The following is a 25,671-nucleotide window of genomic DNA, read 5'->3' on the forward strand; positions in this document are numbered from 1 at the left end:
TACAAAGCTGTTAGTGTGACTAGAAATTACTTCCGCTTGAGATGGGAATTTCCAGAACATAATGGTTTATCATGCTTTTGTTTTATTCTTGGTTTATTAGTGATCAAATATGTTCAACTTTAGTTTCAATTAGCTTTCTTGTTGTAATGTGTTAATTAAGTATAATATGTGAACTGAATTGATGGAGAAAGTTATAATACAGCATTAAATATTTGCATTACTCTAATTATCTTTTTTAAAGTTAATTTTACTTTTGAGAGAGAGAGGGAGAGCGTGCGCACATGTATGTGAGGGGGAGGGGGAGTAGGGACAGAGAGAGAATCCCAAGCAGGCTCTGCAGAGCCCTATATGGAGCTCGATCTCACAAACCGAACCTTGAGATGCCCCCAGCCGAAATCAAGAGTTTGACACTTAACCCATTGAACCACCCAGGTGCCCCCCACTCTAATTATCTTTCAAATAAGCAGTTCATGAAGTAGCTCAAGGAAGCATTGCGTTTTGCAGATTTGAATGCCTATACCAATTTCAGTTTTTTGATGAAAACTGTTCCATATTGAATCTCTACGAAATTTTGTTCAAAATGCTTCATTTGGGGTTTTTTTGATTCAGTAAAAATAGTTTTTTTGTGTAAATAGTTTGTTGGTCCTTTTAAACTTCAAGGAAAAAAAGCAATTGCTTTTGTTTAAATGCATTTTTTACTTTTAAAATACTACTTAATGCCTTAAGCATTTAAAATGCTACTTAATGCCTTAAGCAAAATTTACAGAAAGAGTGCTTTTTGGTCCTAACTGTTCCATTACATTAGAGGATAAACCAGGGACTCTGGGGTTCAAAGGCCTTTAGTAGTTTCCCCGATGCTGCCGTGCTTGGATGGAGTAGACTAGAGATGTGAGAAATGATGTAGTGTCCGCCAGCTCCAAAGTTCAGCCCTCCCTGGTCCGCCGTGGTACCTAAAATTCTGCTGTTAGATGCGTGATTTCAACTAAGATGTGTCTCCAAAAGACAGGGTGACATTGAATTATGTCGTCTGAAGGTTAACACACTAAGCGGTTGACATGCCACACACATTTAGCACGGACCTTTAGATTTAAATCACTTTTGAAAGTGATATTTGTGAAGGTTATATGGTGGTGATGAAGGGACCCAAGAATTCAAGAAGTGAAGTGGGTACATTAATAAGGAAGGAGGCAACCACAAAAGCAAATTTTCTTATATTAAAGTTTTGTTTAGGGCTTACTCCACAAAAATTTTAATCTTCAGGGACAGTAGAAAGCTTAAGACTAAAGCAAATACTGCATGCAAATAAATGGACTCTTCCCTTCAATGATACAGGTTATAATAATAGCTACTGTTTATTATCTGTTGTGCGTCAGTCAAGTGCCATTGCCCGTGATTTTCAGTTTCTCAATCTGATTATTTTAACCTTAAGAACGTGTTTCTTTATGTAATGACTCAAAAAATCACCTAGTTAGGCAATATCTTAAAGCATCTAATGACGTTCGTTAGTGTGGAGCATCATTCATTGAATTAGATCCAAAAGTTCTGCGTGAGTAAACAAGGAAGTGTAAGATTTTGAAAAATCACTTTTAATTTAAAAATGATTGCTTAATAGGAACCAGGTATTATTTCCTTTATGGTATTTTTCCATATAGTTCTCTATTTGCCATTGCATTTTGTTTTGTTTCTTTCCTTTACTCTTCCTCCTTTGTATCCACTTTCATCAGCTGTGGTATTTGAAGAACTCTTCCTGGTAGGATATTAACTGCCAACCTTAGTTTTTGGTGCTGAGTTCTCAATAAAAGAGATAATCAGAGGTAGTTTGATATCTAGTCCTTTAAAAGAGAAAATAATACTTAAAAGGAAATAACAAGATACTTGCAAGGAACAAAAAGGAAGTGAGGCAGTCCAGAGGTTTCCAAATATTTAAAATATATTTAAATATATATCACACTAAAATAGGAAGCATTACAAACACCTATCCCAGTAAGCATAACAAAATGAAGATTATTAAATTTGAGTAGCTTACCTGACAGAATTTGGGAACTTTTTTCAAATTAACATTCACTGATGAATGTAACTACAACTACATACAATGAATATGACATTTTTCTTTATTTTTAAAAACTTTTTTTAATGTTTGTTTATTTTTGAGAGAGAGACAGAGCATGAGCAAGGGAGAGGGAGAGAGAGAGGGAGACACAGAATCCGAAGCAGGCTCCAGGATCCGAACTGTTAGCACAGAGACTGATGCGGGGCTCAAAGTCACAAACTGTCAGATCATGACCTGAGCCAAAGTCAGATGCTTAACCAACTGAGCCACCCAGGCACCCCGAATGTGACACTTTAAATGTACTCCTTCATATGTGCAGTGTGTTTTTATATATTAATTTTATGAACACTTCATATACCCATTATGTGCAGTGGTTCACAATTGTATATATTGTTCTTGGTGTTCTATTTAAAATATATTTTGATAGGGGTGCCTGGCTAGCTCATTTGGTGGAGTGTGCAACTCTTGATCTTGGAGTTGTGGGTTCAAGCCCCACATTGGGTACAGAGATTACTTAAATAAATGAAGTCTTTAATAAATTCTGATAGATAGATAGATAGATAGATAGATAGATAGATAGATAGATAGATAGATAATGACTGTAATTTTATCTGGACTTCATTGATTAAGGTGGATTTATAACCAGAGTATTTTACATATTCTTCAAAAGCATTAATTTTGTGTTTTACAGAAATTTATTCAAAAATTTCTAAGAATTTGTCCCCATCTTTTCCTTGGTGCCTCCTTAGCATAATATGGCAGCAGACAGCCTGTGGAATCAAAATTGTATTTAATTTTATCATATGCTTTTGTCATTAATACAGTCTTCAAATAAGTTAGAAGTAATGATTTGGTTTAATTTGATTTTTGGCTTTATTGGCAAATCTGTGATCATCTTTAAATTTCTCTTTTATATGCATTGTATTTTGATGACCACATTCAATTTCCTTTTTAAATTCCTGCTTCATAACTCCTTATTTTGAAAGTATTCTTCCAGAACTTTGAGTAAAATATCTTTGAACAATGCATTCATTTGCATGGGGGGTTTTCAGATATAGAATATTAAATGTCTGTTTCCTAAAAGTTAGCACTTCTAAAGGACTTTTCTTAAAGGCCTATAGGAAAACAGATAGAAAATATTTGGAATAATTGATACTTAATTTTGAGTTTTTCATTGATTTGGCATATATTTATTGAGTACCTACTGCATAAAACATAAACTGTTCATGGTTCTGGGAGGTGCAGTTAACCAAAATGAGTCCCTGCTCAAATTTTGGACCTTACATTCTAGTGGGAAAAAATAAATAAGCAAATGTTCATAACAGGAGAGTGGTGATAATGGTTATTGCCAGAAGAACAAAACCAAGGTAAGACAAAGGAAAGCAATAGGTAAGGTAGGTGCATGTGTGTGTAGGTGCATGTGGTGTTTTTGAGAGTGTGGTCGTGGAGGCCTTCATGGATGATGGCATGTTTCAGAAGACCTGAGTGAGCAAGGACATGAGTATGTGAACACCCTGAGGAGGAGCTTCCAGGGGGGAGGATCTATAGGCAAAAAGTGCTGAGGCCTGAGTATGCCTGGGCTAAAATAATGCCCAAAGGCTTTGGCTATTTGTTAATGCAGATTTATTCGCTGCAAAGTTCTTGTTCACCTAACATATCTAATTCATACCAAATAATAAAGTAAAAGAAAAGTGTATGAATTCTGAGAGAAGAGATAAAAACAATATTCCATGTATATTCATTGTATTTAAGTCATTCAATGTGTCATCTCACTGAGTGGTAGCTGGAAAGAGCAACAAGAGTTTTTGTCTGACAGATCAAGGTCCAAGGTCCCTACTTGGCCATTATTTACCTACTAGATAATGTTTATTAGGTAAATGACATAAAAGCACCAATAAGTAAAAGCTGTTATTGTTTATTTTGCTATAAGATAGAAAATTAGTTTAAGGGAGTTAGTATAAATCCTAGAAATATCATGCCCTCCAGGCTACATATGTAAGTTATACCAAATCAGCCAATTTCTATTTACAAAAAGAATTATAGTTAAGATTTTTACTTATCATCTTGTCATTCTATAAATGGGAACGGTCTCCATATCAAATTTAGGGCTAGTATGCTCTACAACTGCAGAGGCAGCATCAGGTAGTACCACTCATGTTATATTCCCTGAATTTGGCAGAGTGGATGGCCCTGACTAAACTAGGAGATCCTGGAATAAATTGGAATCTCTTCTGTGCTTTTACAAAATACCACTGTAGAGCAGATAGGAGGAGATTTTGAATAATAGTGACAGTAATAACTAACATTTAATTCAGTTTGTACTGCATTCCAGGCTCTACTCTAAATGCCTTGCATGGACTAGCTCACTAAATCCTTGGAAAAATTCTATGAGGTACGTATAAATGATGAAACTAAGGTAGAGATAGAAAAATGAAATTATAATTGGTATGTAGCTATTTTCTTCTATTTAATATATTAATTGAATTATTTGGTACAGCTATTAATTGAGCAGTGTTCTTTCTGATGATGGAAATAGGATATGAACTCCTCTTTGCACTGATTGCATCATCCAACTGTAGATAGAATAATCAGCCTCCATAGATAACTGAATCTTTCAGCAAATTATTGTCAAAAAGGTTTCAAGAATCAAACATACCAAAAGCAAATTTTTCATATTGGTTAGATGTTTGACATCCTGATGGCGAGTAGTAATGACTTCCATTCCTCTGGTGACTCATCATTTACCTGGAGTACAATTTTGTGAAGAATCCATTTTTGTTTGTCAATTTTGTTTATCTTTTCTAAGAACCAGCTCTTAGTTTCATTGATCTTCTCTGAAGATAAGGGTTGAAGAGAAATTACTTTTTTTTTTTTTTTTAATTTTTTTTTTTTCAACGTTTATTTATTTTTGGGACAGAGAGAGACAGAGCAAGAACGGGGGAGGGGCAGAGAGAGAGGGAGACACAGAATCGGAAACAGGCTCCAGGCTCTGAGCCATCAGCCCAGAGCCCGACGCGGGGCTCGAACTCACGGACCGCGAGATCGTGACCTGGCTGAAGTCTGACGCTTAACCGACTGCGCCACCCAGGCGCCCCGAGAAATTACTTTTTTTAAATATCTGTTTGTTTATTTATTTTGAGAGAGAGAGAGAGAGGGTGGGGAGGAGGGACAAAGGGAGAAGGACAGAGAATCTTTAGCAGGCTCCACACACAGTGCGGAACCTGATGGGGGGCTCAGTCTCATGACTGTGAGACTATGACCTGAGCTGAAATCAAGAGCTGAATGCTTAATGACTGAGCCACCCAGGCGCCCCAATATTTGTATATATTGTGAAATGAAGACCATGATAAGTCTAGTTAACATCTGTCACCACACATAGTTACAAATTTTTTCTTGTGCTGAGAACGTTTAAGATTTAGTTTCTTAGCAACTTTCAAATGTATAATACAAATATTGTTAACTATAAGTCACCTTACAAATAGCAGACTGAAAAAATTTCCATGCCTTTTCTGAGAAAGGCCTATTTATTTGTCCTGGAACTTCAGCCTGAGAGGCAGGTGTCAGATTTGCTTCACATCTGGAGGATACAGAGATGTTATCAGGAAACATAGGCCATGGGATCACACCTTTGTGTGTAATGACATGTTACTGAACAACTACTGGGCTACAGGAGAAGTCCAAAAATACCTAGAGACAAATGAAAACAGAAATATGACATACCAGAATCAATGGGAGGCAGCAAAAGTGGTTCTAAGAAGGATGTTCATAATAATGCAGGCCTACCTCAGGAAACAAGAGAAATCTCAAATAAATAATTTAACTTTAAACTTAATGGAACTAGAAAAAGAATAAATGAAGGCTAAAGTTATTAGAAGAAAAGAAATAGTAAAGATCAGAGCAGAAATAAATGAATTAGAGACTAAAAAGACAATAGAAAAGGTAAATAAAATGAAGAACTGGTTCTTTGAAAAGATAAACAAAATTGACAAACCTTTAGCGAGACTCACAAAGAAAAAAAGAGAGAGGACTTAAAAAATACAACTGGAAATGAAAGAGGAGTAGTTACAACTGATAAAAGGGTCACAGAGACTACTATGAACAGTTACACATCAATGAGAAGAAATTGGATAAATTTCTAGAAAATACAGTCTTCCAAAACTGCATCATGAGGAAAGAGTAAAACTGGGAACAGTGGTTACTAGTAAGGAGATTATACCAAAAATTAAAAGCCTCCCAACACCCAAAGCCCAGGACCAGATGGCTTCACTGATGAATTCTACCAAACATTCAAAGAAGATTTAATACCCATCCTTCTCAAACTCAACTTGTAGAATGGGAGAAAATATTTCCAAATCATGTATCCATCCAATAAGGAGCTATTATTCAAAATATATAAAGAACTCACACAACTCAGTAGCAAAAAAAAAAAAAAAAAAAAAAAATTCAATTAAAAAGTGGGCAGAACATGTTGAGCAGAACATGTGCTTCATCTTTGGTATGCTGAAGGAGATGAATGGGCTTCAGAGTGAGGGTGGCAGTTTAAAAAGTACCTTCATTTTTTGGACCTGCCTATTTAGCTATTTTGGAATGCAGTTGTTTCCTTCCTGAGTTTCAGATATGAGACTGCTGTAGTCACATCACAGTATTCAGTGGTGAAATCTCATCTGTCATTGTATTCCTATTCCTTTGAATTTAGAAATAGAATAAAGTTGTATTTCAAATTAAAAAAAGAAAAAAGTGGGCCAAGGATCTGAATAGATATTTGTCCAGAGAAGTCATACAGATGGCCAACAGGTACTTAAAAAGATGTTCAATATCATTAATCATCAAGGAAATGCAAATCAAAGCTATAATGAAATATCACCTCACATCTGTCAGAATGGCTATTATCAAAAAGACAAGAAATAACAAGTGCTGTGAGGATGTAGAGAAATGGGAACACTTGTGCACTGTTGATGGGAATGTTAAATTCTGCAACCACTGTGGAAAACAGTATGGAAGTTCCTTGCAGAGTAAAAATAGAACTACCATATGACCCAGTAATTCCATGACTTGGTATTTATCTGAAGAAAACAAAAACACTAATTCAAAAAAGTATATGCACCCCTATGTTCCTTGTAGCATTATTTATCATAGCCAGGATATGGAAGCAACCTAAGTATCCACCGATGGATGAATGGACAAAGAAAATGTGATGTGCCTACATATACATGTGTGTGTGCATGTGCGCGCACACACACACACACACACACACACACACACACACACACACCATGGAATATTACTTAGCCATAAAAAAGAATGAAATCTTGCCATTTGGGACGAAAAGGATAGACCTTAAAGGAAATATGCTAAGCAAAATAAGTTAGATAGAAAAAGATGATTTCACTTGTATATGGAATCTAAAAAACAAATAAAACAAAACTCATAGGTATAGAGAACAGAACGATAGTTGCTAGAGGGCAGGGAGGTTGGGAGTGGGCAAAATAGGTGAAGGAGGTTGAGAGGTACACACTTCCACTTACAAAGTAAATAAGTCTTGGGGATGTGTAAGGTACAGCATGATGGCCATAGTCAATAATATTGTAGTGCATATTTGAAAGTTGCCAAGAGAGAAAATCCTAAAAGTTCTCATCACAAGAAAAAAACTTATAACTTTGTATGATGGTAACTAGACTTACTGTGGTGATCATTTCACAGTGTATACAAATATTGAATCATATTGTATGATTCAATATAATATGACTAATATAATAATGTCATATGTCAGTTATACCTCAACTTTAAAAAAAAATCAGTAAATAAAAAATTCCTTTTGCTTAAAACACAAAGAATGCTAGCTCATAAATGTAGGTGACGTAATAGAACCAGCAATATCACCATTTTGCAAGCTCCAGTGCAATGTCTGATTGATGGAAGGATCATCAGTGGATGGTACAACCATTGGGTAAAGTGTTGTTGGGGAACTAAATATAGTCATATGGGCAAGTATCAATTACAGGTAACAATAATTACAACAGGAAAATGTACTTTTACAATCGAGAGATCTGGAAGACATCAGCATAACTGAATGGTGAAATTTGTCATCACCAATAATAGGTAAACTGGAGATATGTCCTTCTTGATTTGGCACCATGGGAAGTAAACATCATCAAAAATGTTTAACTCAGATTTGATTTGAGGGAAATAATGAACAATTCTAGACTGTGGGGCATTCTACAAAATGACTGGCCTGAATTTCTCAAGATGTTAATGACAAAGTGTTTTTCTAAAAGCTGAAGGATTAAAAGAGATAAAAGAGAAATGATAGCCAAACGAACTGTATGATTTTTGGTTGGATCCTGAATAATTTTTAGAAATCATCAAGGAAGAATATTTTGGGGACAATTGGGGAAATATGAATATAAGATGTGTATTAGAAATATTTTATGTATGCTGTTTTCTGATATAATGATTAGATTGTGATTAAGTAAAAGAATGTCTCTATTCTTTTAAATGGTTAAGGAAAAAGCAAAAAAGGGGGGGGGTGTGTGTGAGAGAGAGAGAAAGGAGAGGGTGTAGAAAAACTTGAGATGTTTCAAAATTGAAAGCTGGAAAGAAATAATTTAAGGGACAGATTATGCCATGTGTTCTTTAAGAAAAGAAGATTTATTTTATTTTTTAGAGAAAAAGAGTGAGCAGGGAGAGTGAGGAAGAGGGGGAGAGAGAGGGAGAGAGAGAGAGAGAGAGAGGGAGAGAGAATCTCAAGCAGGCTCCATGCTCAGCACAGAGGGGCTCCATACCACAACCCTGGGATCATGACCCGAGCTGAAATCAAGAGTGGGACACTCAACCAACTGAGCCACCCAGGCGCCCCCTTGCCATACATTCTTAAAAAAAAGGTGTATTAGTAAATTCTTTGTCAATACAAGAACTCAGTGAAAATTTTGATTTTGCAAAAGAAATAGTGTAGAATTGAAGGCAATCAGCATGTTTCCTATAATGTGGCATTGTTCTTAGTTAAATGTTGTGAAAATATGCAATCCAGTAGTACTGAGACATCAAAATGAAAATCTCTCTAGGTTGTTAATTCAGGTGGATACCCACTTCTTTTCCTTTGAGAATTACCTGTTACCATCCGTTTATTGGGAAAAGAAAAAAAATCCTGAGGTGTCTGGGTGGCTCAGTCAGTTGAGTTTCCAACTTCAGCTCAGGTCATGATCTCACAGTTCATGAGTTCAAGCCCTGCATTTGGCCGCTTCAGATCCTCTGTCTCCCTCTCTCTCTTCCCCTCCCCTGCTCATTCTCTCTCTCTCTCAAAAATAAACATTTAAAGAAAAAGAAAAAGCCCTCTGCTAAAATAATGCACATTAAAATAATAATGTATTGCCATTTTGCATATCAGATTAAAGTCAAAACTTGCCTGTTGGCTCCATCGGCTTTAGGGAGAACTGCACGGTGTACCTGGACAAGAACCAGATGTGCTGGGAAGGCACTCCACCTGCCTCAGAAGCCAAGTACTGTCCTCTTCATGTTGCTCTTCACATGCAGTGCTGCTGTTGAGTTTCCTGTGCCAGACTTCCCACTATCTGCAGCACTTTAGTCAGAGCTGTTTATCATAAGGATAAACAGCTACCAGAGCAATTAAGAGGCACCCTCTGGCTTGGGGGCAAAGTCTGCCAAGGTTTTAATTATTCTCTTTCAATTTATTTCAACAAACAAATACTAAGTGCTTACTGTATGCAGGGCAGGATCCTGGTACGCCCTAGGATACCAAGATAAATAAAATGTGGTATGTGCCTATGAAAAGTATATATTCCAGGGAAAGAGGGCTTGAGACAGCTACATCAGTATCTATTATTAAAAGGTAGAGAATGAAAACTGATTTAAGAGGCAGACAGACAATATCCTATGAGCTTTGGGTATTCAGAGGCTTGGCTTTTAGTGCTATCATGCAGGTCTTTCTTAAAATGGAGGACAGAAGCCCAGTCAACCAGATGGTTTGAGACATTTACAGAACCATGATTCATAGATGTGAGATCTGGTTGTATTTTTTTTAATTGTCCTCCTTTCTGATGTTAATTATTGCAACTAGGCTGCCAAGCAAACATCTGTTCAAGGTTGGATTCTGGATCCAGGCTTGTTGCTTTGGCTCAGCTTGCTGGAAACTATTCGTACTTCACATGGGATATTGTATAATCTCCATAAATATTGCATAGTATGTATAGAGCATCAAACTATTGCAGGTCAGTACCTTACTAGAAGATTTACATAAAAGAAGAAAACAACAAATAAATAAACTGACATATTTTAAAGCCCACAATTAGTAAAAAGAAATTTTAAACCACACAAATTAAAATAATAACATTGCCAGTTTCGCTTATCACATTAAAGGCAAAAGTTTTGGAGGGTTTTTTTTGTGTGTTGTTTTAGTTCGTATGCTTGTTTTTGTAACAATGGTATTCGTCAGAGCAAGGTGTGGTCTTACTATCATGGACTGTAAATAAATATGGCTTTTGGAAAGCAATTTGGCAGTATGTATCAAGAGGCTTATAATAATCGCATACTTTGATCCAATAATTCCAATTCTGGGACTTTATCCTAAGGAAACAATCTGAAATACAGAAAAAGCTTTATGCATAAACTCATTCATCACCACATTATTTATAATATCATAAAATTAGAACCAGCCTCCACAGGTTAGCTGTGACTCCTCCACTTTCTGCAATATTATGCAACATTCAGAAACAATGATTAGAAGGCAATAGCATGGAAAATGCTCATGTTGTATTATGTGGAAAGGCAAGGTACCAAGTTGAATTTGAGTGATGTAGAATGAATGTAGTATATTCTAGAAGGAACTACGTGAGTATGTTAATATTGGTCATACTTGGATAAGGCAAGGCCTAATTTTTCCCCTTTTCTGTTTTCCAAATTTCCTTCACAGAATCATGTATAGCTGCACAAATACAGTTGCCCTCTGAGACTGCCATCAAACACTTCCCCACCCCCCAGACCCCTCGTATGACTGATATCTGTGTTTCTAGTTTTAGCAGGTGAGGCCCAGAGCAGATCCACTTGGTTTAGAGGGGAAAAATGTATTTCTACTCTCTCTCAAAATATGATAAGCTTATTCAACAGTTAGATACAATTTATATAGTTTCACCAGATATACTAGGGATCCAGTGAAATTTTGGTCAGTAAGTAACAATTTTGACAACTGGTGCATTTTTTAAAAGTAATAAAAAGGGGCTCCTGGGTGGCGACTTCAGCTCAGGTCATGATCTCGCAGTCCGTGGGTTCAAGCCCATGTCGGGCTCTGTGCTGATAACTCAGAGCCTGGAGCCTGCTTCAGATCTGTGTCTCCCTTTCTCTCTCTGCCCCTCCCCCACTAGTACTCCATCTCTCTTTCTGTCAAAAATAAATAAACATTAAAAAAGTTAAAAAATTTAAAAATGTAAAAACCAATGCTCTTGAATGGGAGCAGCTGAGGAACACTTTGAAGGACTTGAACTAGGAAGAATGGGCTGACCAACTGACAGGGCCAGAAGCACTTCTTTCCCTCCATCCCAGCCTTGTTCTTTCAGTTAGCATGTTGGGTACAACCGCTGAGTTTTGGCCAGCAAAAGATGTGGCTGTTCCCCTCAAGGGAAGTTGGACTTCTGGTCTCTGTGAGGTCTCTGCCCTGGTAGTTATGATTGATCATTCTATCTTCTTAAAACTACTGATAAAGGCCAATTAGGCTGTCACTCCCTCTCCCACTCCCAAACCCTTTAAAATAGTCCAGAACAGGACATTAATTATTCTACCTACAAGACCACTTTATACACTAGACAAAACAAAATCACATTTCCTCCCTTATAATAGATGTTGTTCTTGGACTAAGGTCTCCATGTTCCCCAGATTCATCTGTATCCCTGCTTCCTGCTTGACCCTTAGCCTTCCGTGACTGGAGACTCATCACCTGGTCATTACCTAGAAAACCAACACTAGCTATATTCACCTCTTTTTGAATTTTAGCAAATACTTGGAATTAGAGTTAAGAACCTACTCTGTGCCACGTGGTGGGTGAGGTATTTGAGATATAAATAAGGTGCACTTTCTGCCCTCTATGGGTTTATACTATAATGGGAAAAGCAAGCTGTAGTAGACCATAGTATAATGGTCAATAGTGTCAAAGCTGAAGGGATAAATAAACTGACTACTAGCACAGGCTGCTACCAGTGATTAAGAATCACATGATGTGGTTTTGAAGGATTGGGAAAGTTTTCCAAAAGGGTTTGACATGAAAGCTAAAACCTGCAGTGTTTCAACAAGAAAAGTATATGTGAAGAATGTCCCAGGTAGAAGGAACAATATGTTCCAGAGGCAAATAGAGTGTGACTAGGGCATCGTCAGCAATGGTGGGGAATGACATTCAGGAGTCCAGAAAAGTGGTCAAATCATGAAATGGGGTCTTTATTTCATAAACTAGGGAGTTTTCACTTTATCCTGAGCACAAGAGTATTGTTGAAGTATTTTAACTAGTGGATTATTGTGATCATATTTGTATTTTAAAAAGAGTACTCCAAAGCCTGAATTTAGTAGTATTGGACATCAAGAGATGTAAATGGTTCTCTGAAGTATGGAATAAAGTAGAATTTTGTTGATTGATTGGTGGAAGGAGAGATGATGTGGAAGAAAAGTCAGGAGGAAATATTTTGTTTTCTGGTTACTATGCCATTCACTGTGATAAGGAACATTAAGTAAAGTGGGATGTCAGGGACAGATGAAGAGATGATTTGTTTTAGGCTGAGTTTGAGGTATTTAACTGGAGACATGGGAATTGAATCTAGCTATCAGAAGTTCAGCAGAGATATCTGGGCTGTAGAGTTGAAACCATGGCAGTGGAGGAATAACACTCAGAAAGGTTACTCAATAAGAACAATCTGTTATAAATGAAACCTTGGAAACTCAAGACACTTTAAGAGATAGATGTAGGAGGAACCCACAAAGGGGACACATGGAAGTATCAAGAGCCAAGAGAGTGTGATACAATAGGGGTTAGGAAGGAAGCAGAGGTCAATAGTGTCAATAGTGCTGAAGAGGCGAGTAAGGTATGGATTCCCAAAGGCATTCAGTAATGAGAAGGTCGTTGGTAATTTTGTAGAGAGTGACTTCAAGTAGAGCTGTGAGACAGGTAGCTGTGGGTTTTTAATGTAAACACAGAGTCAAATACATTAAATATTCTTTCAGTTAGCTTGGCTGAAAATGGAAGGAGAATAAGACATAGAGACTAAGGCGCATGGGGTCCTAATGAATTTTTACATTGTTTTGCTTTTATGATGGGAGAAACTTGAACATGTTTATATGCTTGATTGTCTGAAATTACTTGATAGAGTTGAGACCCCTGACAAAGCAGTTTAATATTCCTCTTGAGAAGTGTGGGAGGTTCTTATTTCTACAAAAGAGGAAGGAAGGATAGAAGAGAATGTGTAGGGAACAAAAAGTTGAAGGGGTTCTCACCTGACCACATTAGCTTTTACCCTGTCAAGTGGGAGGTGAGGTTGTCGATTGCATGTGTATCGGTCAGCTGAAAGGGAAGGTTGAGGGTGAGGCCTTGAGGAGTGAAAATTAGAAATGATACATAGGTGAGGAAGGGGTGACCCACGGCCCCCCAAGCCCAGAGAAGCTTGGAGACCATCCGCTTGTTTATAGCACTGCACCTGGAGGGGGGAAGTAAGGGTTGGACTGCTTCTGCTTATGAAATTATCGTGTTTAGAAAGGTATTGGGTGCATTTGATGAAGCATTTAAAAATTCCCAGTGCCACTAGGAACATGGCATTATTAGTCAAGTGGCTAATTTTGCCAAGTCTGTGTAGGCATCTGCAAGGACATAGTGACAGTGGGTCTAGACTCTGGCAGAGATGAGGTTTGAATTAAAGCTTCAGTATTTTCTTTCTGTGCAAGTTACTTACTGTCCTGTGCTTTTCAATCCGAGTAGGATTTTTATCAGGAAAAAATCAGATGATTGATAGAAAGTGCTTAGCTGCTGCTTTCATCATCATCATCATCATCATCATCATCATCATCATCATCATCGTGTTCACTGTGACAATACCAGAACTTTCTAGAAAGCTTATAATTTAAGCCTTTACTATATAGCAGGAAGAGGTCTGAATTTATCAAACCGCCATAGCATTCCCTTAAGCCAAAGAATAGTGCAGAACAATGCTCCAACTCTCTTCAATTCCAGGAAGGCTGAGAGCAGCGAAGCTACAGAAGAAAAGTTTGAAGCTAGCAGAGGTTGGTTCCTGAGGTTTAAGGAAAGACGCCATCCCCATAACACGAAAGTGTAAAAACAGGCAGCAAATGCTGGTGTAGAAGCTATAGCAAGTTAGCCAGAAGATACAGCTGAGATAATGAATGAAGGTGTCTACACTAAACAACAGAATTCCAGTGTGGACAAAACAGCTTTATATTGGAAGAAGATGCCATCTAAGACTTTCATAGCTACAGAAGAGAAGTCAATGCCTAGCTTCAAAGCTTCAAAGGACAGGCTGACCCTCCTGTCCTAATGCAGCTGGTGACTTTTAGTTGAAGTCAGTTCACATTTGCCATTCCAGAAATCCCAAGGCCCTTAAGAATAAGGCTAAATCTATTTGCCTGTGTTCTAAAAATGGAACTACAAAGTCTGAATGACAGCACATCTGTTTACTACATGGTTTACTGAATATTTTGAGCCTTCTGCTGAGAGATATTGCTCAGAAAAATAAAAATATTCCTTTCAAAATATTACTGCTCATTGACAATGCACCTGGTCCCTCAAGAGCTCTGATGGAGATGGACAGAAAGATTCCTGTTGTTTTCATGCCTGCTAACACAACATCCATTCTTTAGCCCATGGATCAAGGAGTCATTTTGACTTTCAAGTCTTATTATTTAAGAAATACATTTCATGAGGCTATAGCTGTCATAGATACTGATTTCTCTGATGGATCTGGGAGAAGTACATTGAAAACCTTCTGGAAAGGATTCACCATTCTAGATGCCATTAAGAGCATTCATGATTCATGAGAAGAAGCCAACATTAATGGGAGTTTGGAAGAAAATTGATATCAACCATCAGGGATGACTGTGAGGGGTTCAGGACTTCAGGGATGTGGTAGAAATAGCAGGAGAAGTAGAATTAGAAGTGGAGCCTGAGGATGTGACTGAATTACTGCATTCTCATGAGAAAACTTGAACAGATGAGCTACTTCTTATGGATGAGCAAAAAAAAAAAAAAAAAAAAAAAAAAAAAAAAAAAAAAAAAAAATGGTTTCTTGAGATGGAACCTACTCCTGGTGAAGATGCTGTGAAGATTATTGGAATGACAACAAAGAATTTAGAATACTACATCAACTTGGTTGATAAAGCAGTGGCAGGGTTTGAGAGGATTTATTCTAATTTTAAAGGAAGTTCTACTGAGATCAAAGCATTGCATACTCTAGACGGGGCGCCTGGGTGGCGCAGTCGGTTAAGCGTCCGACTTCAGCCAGGTCACGATCTCGCGGTCCGTGAGTTCGAGCCCCGCGTCGGGCTCTAGGCTGATGGCTCAGAGCCTGGAGCCTGTTTCCGATTCTGTGTCTCCCTCTCTCTCTGCCCCTGCCCCGTTCATGCTCTGTCTCTCTCTGTCCCAAAAATAAATAAACGTTGAAAAAAAAAAATTTAAAAAAAAAAAAAAAAAAAAAAAAGCATTGCATACTCTAGAGAAATCATTTGTGAATGAAAGAACCCAACAATGCCTCAGACTTCATTGTTGTCTTATTTTAAGAAAGTGCCATAGCCACCCCAGCATCAACAATCACCACCCTGATCAGTCAGCTGTAATCAATACGGAAACAAGACACTCCACCAGCAAAAAGATTATGACTTGTGAAACCTTAGATGGTAGTTAGCATTTCTTAGCAATAAAGTTTGAAGATTAAGGTATGTACATTGTTTTTTAGACATATGCTATTGTATACGTTATGTCTACATTACATACATTATGTATGTATTGTATTCATACAATGTTATCATATACTTATATACAGTATAGCATGAACATAACTTTTAAATGCACTGGGAAACCAAAAAATTCATTGGACCCTCTTCATTGCAATATTCACTTTACTGTCATGGTCTGTAACTAAACCCATAATAGGCCCAAATTATATACAATAGTATAAAAATACTACATAGGCATAAATACTATATAAAAGCCTTTAAGTTACGTTGTTATTCTTCTTTTAGTTATGTTAGGCTTATAAGAGAAAGGTATGAGATTTTTGGAAAGCAACTTGATTTTCAGTTTTATTTATTCACTTGCTAAAATTTTGTGATATGTTCTACTTTTTCCGTATGGCTTAGAGTTTTCTAATTGTTCTCTATCACACTGTCTTCCTGTATACTGTATCTTAGCTAGTTTTCTGAAATGAATTGTTATTTCAATGAAAAAACCTCACATTTGAGCTATCTCAATTCCAGTACATGAGCTATATTTACCTTGTTGGCCAGTAGCAAAGTCAAGAGATTTTTATTGTTGTATTGCATTCACCTAAAGAAATTAAAAAGCTCAGTTGAAGCAGAGTGGGATTTTCAAAAATGTATTTGCAGTAAAGACATTCAACATTGTGAAGATTCCAGTCCTTTTTCAGTCTAATCACAAAGCTTTTCAGTAAGAGTTTACAGCATATCCATCCATTCACCAGAAAAGTCTTTTCTGGGTACCTCTCTATCCCATTCATATTTTTTAAAAAGATTTTATTTTTAAGTAATGTCTAGACCTAATGTGGACTCAAACTTACAACCCTTAGGTCAAGAGTCACATGCTATAGTGACCGAGCCAGCCAGGCACCCCTATCCTATCATATTTTTAAAAGAAAATGCTTTACTCCTAGAATAAGATTCTACCCTACTTTGGAAGTAATAAAATTCAAGCATCAAAAGAAAGGACTTTTTTTTTTTTTTGAAAGCGTTCATATTCTTTTGTCTTTTTTATTCAAGCACACTTTAACTTTGTTTTTGGGAAATATAAAGGAAAATTTGGTCACTCTACACTAAACAGTATTTTATATTTGGAAATAATGAATAGGAGCCAGGAAGGAGGAATTATATTTTTCTTTATTGAATCTAAAAACTCCAGGTAATGAGCATGCTATTCCTAGAACTGGGTGGATGGTGCACAAAGATACTTTGTTTTGGCATGAAAAGGCTCTGTTGAAATTGCTCTTTTTAAGTTAAAGAACTATGTGAACTTGGTTTAACGTCTAGGAAAGCATTGATGCTTGCCAATACTGAAAGACCAAAACCTGTAGGAAAAAAAATTAATGGTTGTGAGTAAAAATATAGAACATGTATTTTTTAACAGTGTCAAACTTGAACTATCTCCAAGTTTACAAGTAGTATTGTAAAGAGTGATTTTATCGTTCTATTTGTTAAACAGTTTTCAAGAAGAAAGGTTTTTGGTTTAAAACAAAACAAAACAAACAAACAAAAACCTCCACCCAACTATTTTGACATCAGCTCCAGAAAAGGAACATTGGTTTCTGCGAATTAGCTTCAATGACCGTGGGACTGTGCAGGAGGAATACCCAAAGGATTTAGTTTACTTAGGAAATGGCATGCTACAGAGGGTTAGTGGCAAAGCCCAGAATTCATTAGTGCAGCAGTATAGGATATAAGCTAAGACTTCCAGGTATATTCAGAGACAAACTTAAATAATGTTCATTAATTCAGTTTTGAATTTACTCATAATTCTCAGTGTCCTGCCTTGTTTTCAAGACCAACCCAAAGTTTTGGTTACTGGTTTTACTATCAATTCTGGATCTGCCATTTACTATAGTTCAGAAAATACTTACGCAGGGGTGCCTGGGTAGCTCAGTCGACTGAGTGTCGAACTCTTGATTTCAGCTCAGGACATGATCTTGTTTGTTAGGTTGTGGGATTGAACCCCACGTCAGGCTCTGTGCTGTGCTCTCTTTCCCTGTCTTGCTGCCCTCTCTCCCACTTGTGCTCTGTGCAATCAAAATTTGAACAAAAATACTAGAGCATTGAATAAAAAAATAATTCCACAGCATGAAAAAATCATTTTTTAATGATTCCTTCTTCTCTCTCGTTTCATGCTTTTTCCATATATACTTTTATATACTTATTTAAATATAATTTTTAATGTTTCCTTATATATCATTTTATCTGCTATCTTTTAAAATATTTTTCACAGTTTTTGCTATTAATACAGCTAAATCTACTCATTGTGATCCTTTTCATTCTTCATTTTAACTAAAATAACTCCTTTTCCATGAACAGTCAAAATCAGTTCCCCTTTGCTTCTTTCCCTAAACTGTGGTCATTTATGCCTATCTTTATTCATCCATAAATTCTCCCCAGTGGCTAGTAGCATCCCTTGCCCATGCTAGGCATTGAATAAATATTTGAGTATTGAGTTGAAGCTAATCCTCAGAATTATTTACAGCAAAGTGTTTTATAAAGAAATTGAAGTGAGAACAAATGAGCAAAGCCATAGAAGTTTTATGCCTGTAAAAAGAAGGAAGGGGCGGCTGGATGGGTCAGTGGGTTGAGCGTCTGACTTGGGCTCAGGTCATGATCTTGCAGTTTGTGAGTTCAAGCCCAACGTTGGGCTCTGTGCTGACAGCTCAGAGCCTGGAGCCTGCTTCGGAATCTGTGTTTCCCTCTCTCTCTGCCCCTCCCCACTCATGCTCTGTCTCTCTCACTGTCGTAAATAAGTAAACATTAAAAAAATTTTTTAATAAAAAAAAGAAGTGGCAGTATTTTTTTAAAGTTTATTTATTTTTGAGACAGAAAAAGAGAGGGGGATGGGCAGAGAGAGAGAGAGAGAGAGAGAGAATCCCAAGCAGGCTCACCACTGTCAATGCAGAGCCCCATATGGGGCTTGAACCATGAACCATGAGATCATGACCTGGGCTGAAATCAGGAGTGAGACACTCAACCAAGAGAGCCACCCAGGTTCCCCACAAGTGGCAGTATTAATTTCTGATGAGGTAGAATTTAAATATAAAAACACCAAATAGGGAGTAGACTATTTATGAAGACATGTCATAACCTTATATGCATCAAGAAACACTGCAGTTAAATATGTAAATGAAAAATTCATGAATGAGAGGTACAAAGATAATTTGAAAAACTATATAATAAGCAACTTTAATACTCCTTTTTCATAATCAAAATGAGTAGATAAATAATTAATGAGCCCATAGAGGAATTAAACCATCCAAACTGGAAGTTAATAGAAATCTATATAGAATCTTATATCTCTTGCTTAGAGTAAAAAATGTTAATGTTGGGATGCCTGGGTGGCTCAGTTGGTTAAGCGTCTGACTTCAGGTCATGATCTCACAGTTCATGAGTTCGATCCCCATGTCAGGCTCTATGCTAACAACTTGGAGCCTGGATCCTGCTTTAGATTCTGTGTCTCCCTCTCTCTCTGCCCTTCCCCCATTCATGCTCTGTCTCTCTGTGTCTCTAAAAAATGAGTAAGTGTTAAAAATTTTTTTTAAAAAATGTCCAAGAAACATTTTTTAAAAATTATATAATTGGCTAGAAATCAAAACTTAATATTTTTAAAATTAAGATTTTACAGACCACTTTATTCTTAATTAAACTAAGTTGAAAATAGTAGAAAAAAAGTTACTAAAAAAGTTTTAACTACATAGAAATTAACATTTAAAGAGGAAATGAAAAGTTTATAAACTGCCTAGAAAATAATGAAGAGAGAACATTTCATTCCAAAATTTTTAGAACATAGTAAAAACTATTCATTACTGAGGAATAAAAGCAGAAATCAAAGGAACTAAGGAATCATCTTAAGAAACTAGGAAACGAATAACAAAATGACACAAATAAAAGCATTAAGAGGACAATCTTAAACATAAAAACCAAAAGGAAGGAAAATGAAAAGAAAATATAGCAACATAAAAGGTAAGCCCAAGAGCTAAGTTATTTTAAGAAATAAAAGATTAATTCTTTTAGGAGCCTGATTTAAAGATCAAAGAAAGTAAAAGTAGACAAAGTGAGAAAGGGAGAAGGTGAGAAAAATAGATGAGATGAGAAAAGAGATGAGAAAAGAGAGAAAACCAACAGAAAAAGGGAGAACAAAAAATGAGAACGAGAAAGAACGAGATGAGAAAAGAGAAAACCAACAGAGAGAAAGAGGGAGAACAAAGAATGAGAGCGAGAAAGAACAAGATGAGAAAAGAGAGAAAACCAACAGGGAGAAAGAGGGACAAGAAAAAATATTCTATTGCAACAGAGGAGAAAACCTAGGAAATAGATGCTTTCCTAGAAGACATAGTCTAATTAGGTCCTCTATTGTAATTGGCCTGTTCAAATTTTCACTTCTTGGCTTAATTTTGGTAACTTACAATTCCTTCCAGGTTTTTTTTTGTTTGTTTTGTTGTTTTGTTTTGTTTTGTTTTGAGCTTTCTTTCAGTTTTTTCTGTGGTTGAGGCTAATTCTAGTTCCCTAGTGGCCAGACCACACCTGAATGATGGCTTTGGTTTCTGGGTGGTACATTTTTACAAACCAACAAAGCTAAGAAGAAGAAAAGATGCCACACAGTATATGAGGAACAGTGAAAGAAGTGGGGTTGTTTCCCTGGGAGAAAAAAACTAAAGGGGCATGATAGCTGTCTTCAAGCACTTGAACGTCCCTTACGTTTAAGAAAAATGGGTAAACAACTCCCATAAGACCTAGCAGAAAATTTAAAATATCTGGTGTTCAGGGAAAAAATTTAGGAAACTACTACATTACTCTTCTAGGCCAACATGTCTATTTTGCAGTAATTTTCTCTGAACTTCTTAGCGTAAATATGCCCAAGATTTGAGTCAATGGCCCTAATCTACCTACTCATAAATCCTCAAAATCACCTGTATTTGCAAAGTTTTGCTTTCTTACTTCACTTTTCAGTGTTGTTAAGAGAATTAACTATGATTTATGGATAAAGCAAAATAGTTTTCCATAACTAGACCACCAATGGCTTTTGCTTTCATTTGCTTTTGGCATTTTTAAGATATTTAAGCATATTTTGAAGGCCAAGAGAAAGAAACCAATGAAGGGGGAGACAGATGTTGTAAAAGGTTTCTTGTGGGTTCTGTAAAATGTTTTAAAGCTTAAAGTGGTTTCTAGTCTCTGAAATTTTCACGTGTTTCTTTTTACTGAAATTATACCTCTGGGTAAAAAATAAATAAAATGATGTCTGTTCTCTCCCACCAGAGTAAAGCTAATTATTACTCTGAGTACTAAATCAATTAAATATACTTCCAGTGCCATTTTATGTTTATTACTATGAACTATGTATCTATATTTTCATATCTATGTGTTTGTATTTCCATTGTTAGTTAAATTGTTAAGAAGATGGGACACTTTTGATAAAAATCTATAATATCTGTTTTTCTTACGTACCTCAGAATTAAGTCCTCCTTATTGGAATATGGTATAGTCATATAACTTGTACTTTATTTATCTTCCTTAAATATATGATTTTTGGAGAACACTGAATTATGAATGAGAATACTAAATTATTAATTATGAATGATTGCATGATTTTAAATGTTCTCAAATAAGAAATAAGCATAAGAGTTTTTAATTTCTAAAATTAATTTTGTGAACTATTGCTTTCTAAATATCAAGGAAGGTGGATATTAACAAACTTTTATTTAGTTTTCCCCATCTGCGAGGTACTGCTCCAGGTATTTTACACAAGTTAACTCATACAGTCCTCTGTACAACCCAGTTTGGTTGGTATATTGCCATCCCACTTCTACAGACACAGATGCTGGACAAGGGAGAGAGTAAGGAACTAGTAGTAGTAAGGGGCAGAGCCAATCTGAGTCTGGAATCTGCTATTTTAACTACTATACTGATGTGTTAGCTAGAGCTAAAGCTTTAGAAAGCTTAAGTGCACTGTCAGCCTTTTTGTAAGTTACAGCACATCTTACAATTAAACTATTTTAGAGACAGCAGGGAATCCTAAAGGTGAATTAGTCCATGTCTGAGAGTGTTGACTGTGTGTGCCCCTGAAACTCAAGGGCACTTAGCCATATAAATAGCACCAGAATCTTGCATCTGATTCCCATTTTATGGTTCTTTTCATAAATTGCCTGTATAGTTTCTTTATCTTCTGATTGTAAGAAATTGGAGTATCTTATTTAGATTAACATAATGGGAAAATAAGAGCGGATAACACATAAACAAAGAAAACTCCATTTTTTTTTCTTTTAGAAGTATTTCCCTCTCGGGGCGCCTGGGTGGCTCAGTCGGTTAAGCGTCCGACTTCGGCTCAGGTCACGATCTCGCGGTCCGTGAGTTCGAGCCCCGCGTCAGGCTCTGGGCTGATGGCTCAGAGCGTGGAGCCTGCTTCCGATTCTGTGTCTCCCTCTCTCTCTGCCCCTCCCCCGTTCATGCTCTGTCTCTCTCTGTCTCAAAAATAAATAAATGTTAAAAAAAAAATTAAAAAAGAAGTATTTCCCTCTCTAACCTGTGACAAAATATCTAGTCTGTTCTAAAATTTCTGCCTTTTAAAAAGTTTTATCATAGTGAGATGAATATGTACTCATTCTGTTTACCTGAGCACATATTATATACATTTCTCTTTTAGTCTAAATAGTTAATTTATACTTTGTTTTGAAAAATCCCTTCACACTAATATTTTTAGACACTGATTAATATTGGAGAGTTATCCTCTTAAAGAATCTAGGGAATTTATCTTACTGATATAATTGCTCACATGTGAATAATTTATGTATAAGGGTATTCACTGTGGCACTCTTTGACATACCAAAATATATACTAGAAACAATCTAGATGTTCAACAGTATGAGAAATAAGGCTGGTTATAGTATGGTGGCATACTGGGCCATTATTAAAAACAAACAAAACACAAGGAAGACCTTCCTACGTGATATGAAAATATCCCCACAATGTATTGTCAAGTGAATAAAGCAAGGTGATTATGATTTGCTAACATCTGGGTAAAAAGATGACAGAATACATATATTTGCATTTCTTATATATGCTAAAACATTTCTGGAAGGAAACAGCAACTATTTGGTGGGATGGATAGAAAATGAGTATAGTTAAAAGAGAGACTTGCTAATTTGTATCTGTACTTTTTGGTTTTTGAATTACGAGAATTTCTGACCTCATTCAAAGTATTGGATTAAAATTTAAACATTTTTATTTTCTTTTTTTTAGTTTATTTATTTTGGAAGAGAGCACATGGGCTGCGGAGGAGCAGAGAGAGAGAGAGAGAGAGAGAGAGAGAGGGAATCCCAAGCAGCCTCTGTGCTGTCATGCAGAGCCCTACACAGGGCTTGATCCCACGAACCATAAGATTGTGACCTGAGCCGAAATCCGACACTTAACCAAGTGAGCCATCCAGGCCTCCCTAAACATTTTTCTTAAATGAGTGAACATGAGATCCACATATGAGTGAAAATATATGGTATCTGTCTTTCTGTGACTGATTTATTTCACTTAGCATAATACCCTCCAGTTGCATCCATGTTGTTGCAAATAGCCAGATTTTATTGCCAAGTAGTATCCCATTGTATATATAAACCACATCTTCTTTTTAAATTTTTTTTTAACGTTTATTTTTGAGACAGAGAGAGACAGAGCATGAACGGGGGAGGGTCAGAGAGAGAGAGGGAGACACAGAATCTGAAACAGGCTCCGGGCTCTGAGCTGTCAGCACAGAGCCCGACGCGGGGCTCGAACTCACGGACCGCGGGATCATGACCTGAGCCGAAGTCGGCCGCCTAACCGACTGACCCACCCAGGTGCCCCTAAACCACATCTTCTTTATCTATTCATCAGTTGAGGAACATTTAGGCTCTTTCATAATTTGGCTATTGTTGAAAGTGCTGCTATAAACATTGAGGTACATGTGCCCCTATGCATCAGCACTCCTGTATCCCTTGGGTAAATTCCTAGCAGTGCTACTGCTGGGGAAGGTGAAGGGGGAAAGAAAAGTTACAGAGATGGAGGGAGGGAAACCATAAGAGACTCTTGGATACTGAGAACAAACTGAAGGTTGATGGGGGATGGAGGAGAGGGGAAAGTGGGTGATGGGCATTGAGGAGGGCACTTGTTGGGATGAGCACTGGGTGTTGTATAATAAATTATATTATACAATAAATATATTGTATAACAATATATTGTCAAATATATTGTTTGACAATAAATTATATTAACTAAATAAAGTAAAATAAATAGCTCACTTGAAAAAAATGAATAAGTATGAAAATTTGGGTGAGAAGAAAGAGGAAAGGAGTTTAACATAAACAGGTAATTGTGTATAGAAAAACACAGTTGCATGATTGAAAATTAATGCTGCATTAATCTTCTATTTATTATTTTAATGATCTAAACATTATTTTGCTGTTTTTTAAATTTTTTGTTTATTATTTATTTTTATTTTTTGATTTATATCCAAGTTAGTTAGCATATAGTACAATAATGATTTCAGGAGTAGAATCTAGTGATTTATCCCCTGCATGTAACACCCAGTACTCATCCCAACAAGTATCTTCCTCAAAGTATTTTGCACTCAGTGTGAATGCTATGAGAATTCAATTAATGCCTTCAAAATTACATGTCATTGTGGTGTTAATTTCATTTCCCTGATAACTCATGAAGTTGAACACACCTTCATGTTTGTTGGTAATTGAACATCCTCTTTTGTGAAGTGCTTTGACTATTTTTCCATTTGGTTGGTTGTCTTCCTTTTTCTTATTGATTTGCAGGGCTTCTTTATATATTCTGGATGAACAAAACCTTGTCTTTGCATATTGCAAATATATTCTCCCACTCTTATTGACAGTCTCACTCTCTCCATAGTATCTGTTGGTGAACAGAGATTTAAATGTTATTTAGTCCAATGTAGCATTTTTTGGTGGTATTTTTAGGGTCATATGTAAGAAATATGTCCCTTCCCTAAGATCATGAAGATAGTTTTCTTGATCATCTTTAGAAGTTTTATTGTTTAATCTTCTATGATAATAGCTACTGTCCATTTCGTTTGAGGTAGAAGTCAAGACATATTTTTTTAATCGATATTTAAGTGACTCAGCACAACTTACTGAAAATCATTATCCTCCACACTACTCTATAGTGTCGGTGCCTGTGGTGTCCCCATGCAAGTGGTCTGTTCAGTACTCTTCTGTTCTATTATCTGTCATTACCCATCCTTATCTCTCTGTGTGCTAGAGTCATACTGTTGTAATTACTGTAGCTTTATGATTCATCTTCTATCTGGTAGAACAAGTCTTACTACTTAGTTTTTCTAGATCAGGAGTACAATGACCATCCGTAAGTATTTCACAGTCAGCTCATAATTTTGAACTCACTTTGTTCTCAAGAAAAGAGAGAGAGAGAGAACTGCAGGAAACTTTATAGATTAATATGACTGAATTTATATTTTTACCATATTGAAACTTCCTTCAAGTTCAGGAACCTGATGTATCCTTCCATTCATTTACTTCTTTTTATTTTCTTAAAAATATTTCAAATATTTCTGTGGAGTGGTATTATACATATTTTGTTGACTTTATTAATACTGCATGTTTTTATATTGCTATAAATGATAATTCTTAAATATT

General features: G+C 36.4%; 1 protein-coding gene and 1 long non-coding RNA gene across 3 annotated transcripts in view; both read left to right on the forward strand.

Annotated features, from left to right (window-relative positions):
• Window positions 1-25,671, forward strand: part of RNF217 (ring finger protein 217) — a 126,433-nt gene that overhangs the window by 48,372 nt on the left and 52,390 nt on the right. The gene's annotated exons all lie outside the window — the stretch shown is intronic.
• On the forward strand, window positions 15,743-24,175 carry LOC147581189 (uncharacterized). Its single transcript, XR_015251521.1, has 3 exons — window positions 15,743-22,293; window positions 22,532-23,618; window positions 23,851-24,175. It is a non-coding gene; the product is annotated as an uncharacterized LOC147581189 (long non-coding RNA).

Source organism: Puma concolor, chromosome B2, assembly GCF_028749965.1.
Source record: "Puma concolor isolate L17-30 chromosome B2, mPumCon1.1.hap2, whole genome shotgun sequence".
NCBI classification, from domain to species: Eukaryota; Metazoa; Chordata; class Mammalia; order Carnivora; family Felidae; genus Puma; species Puma concolor.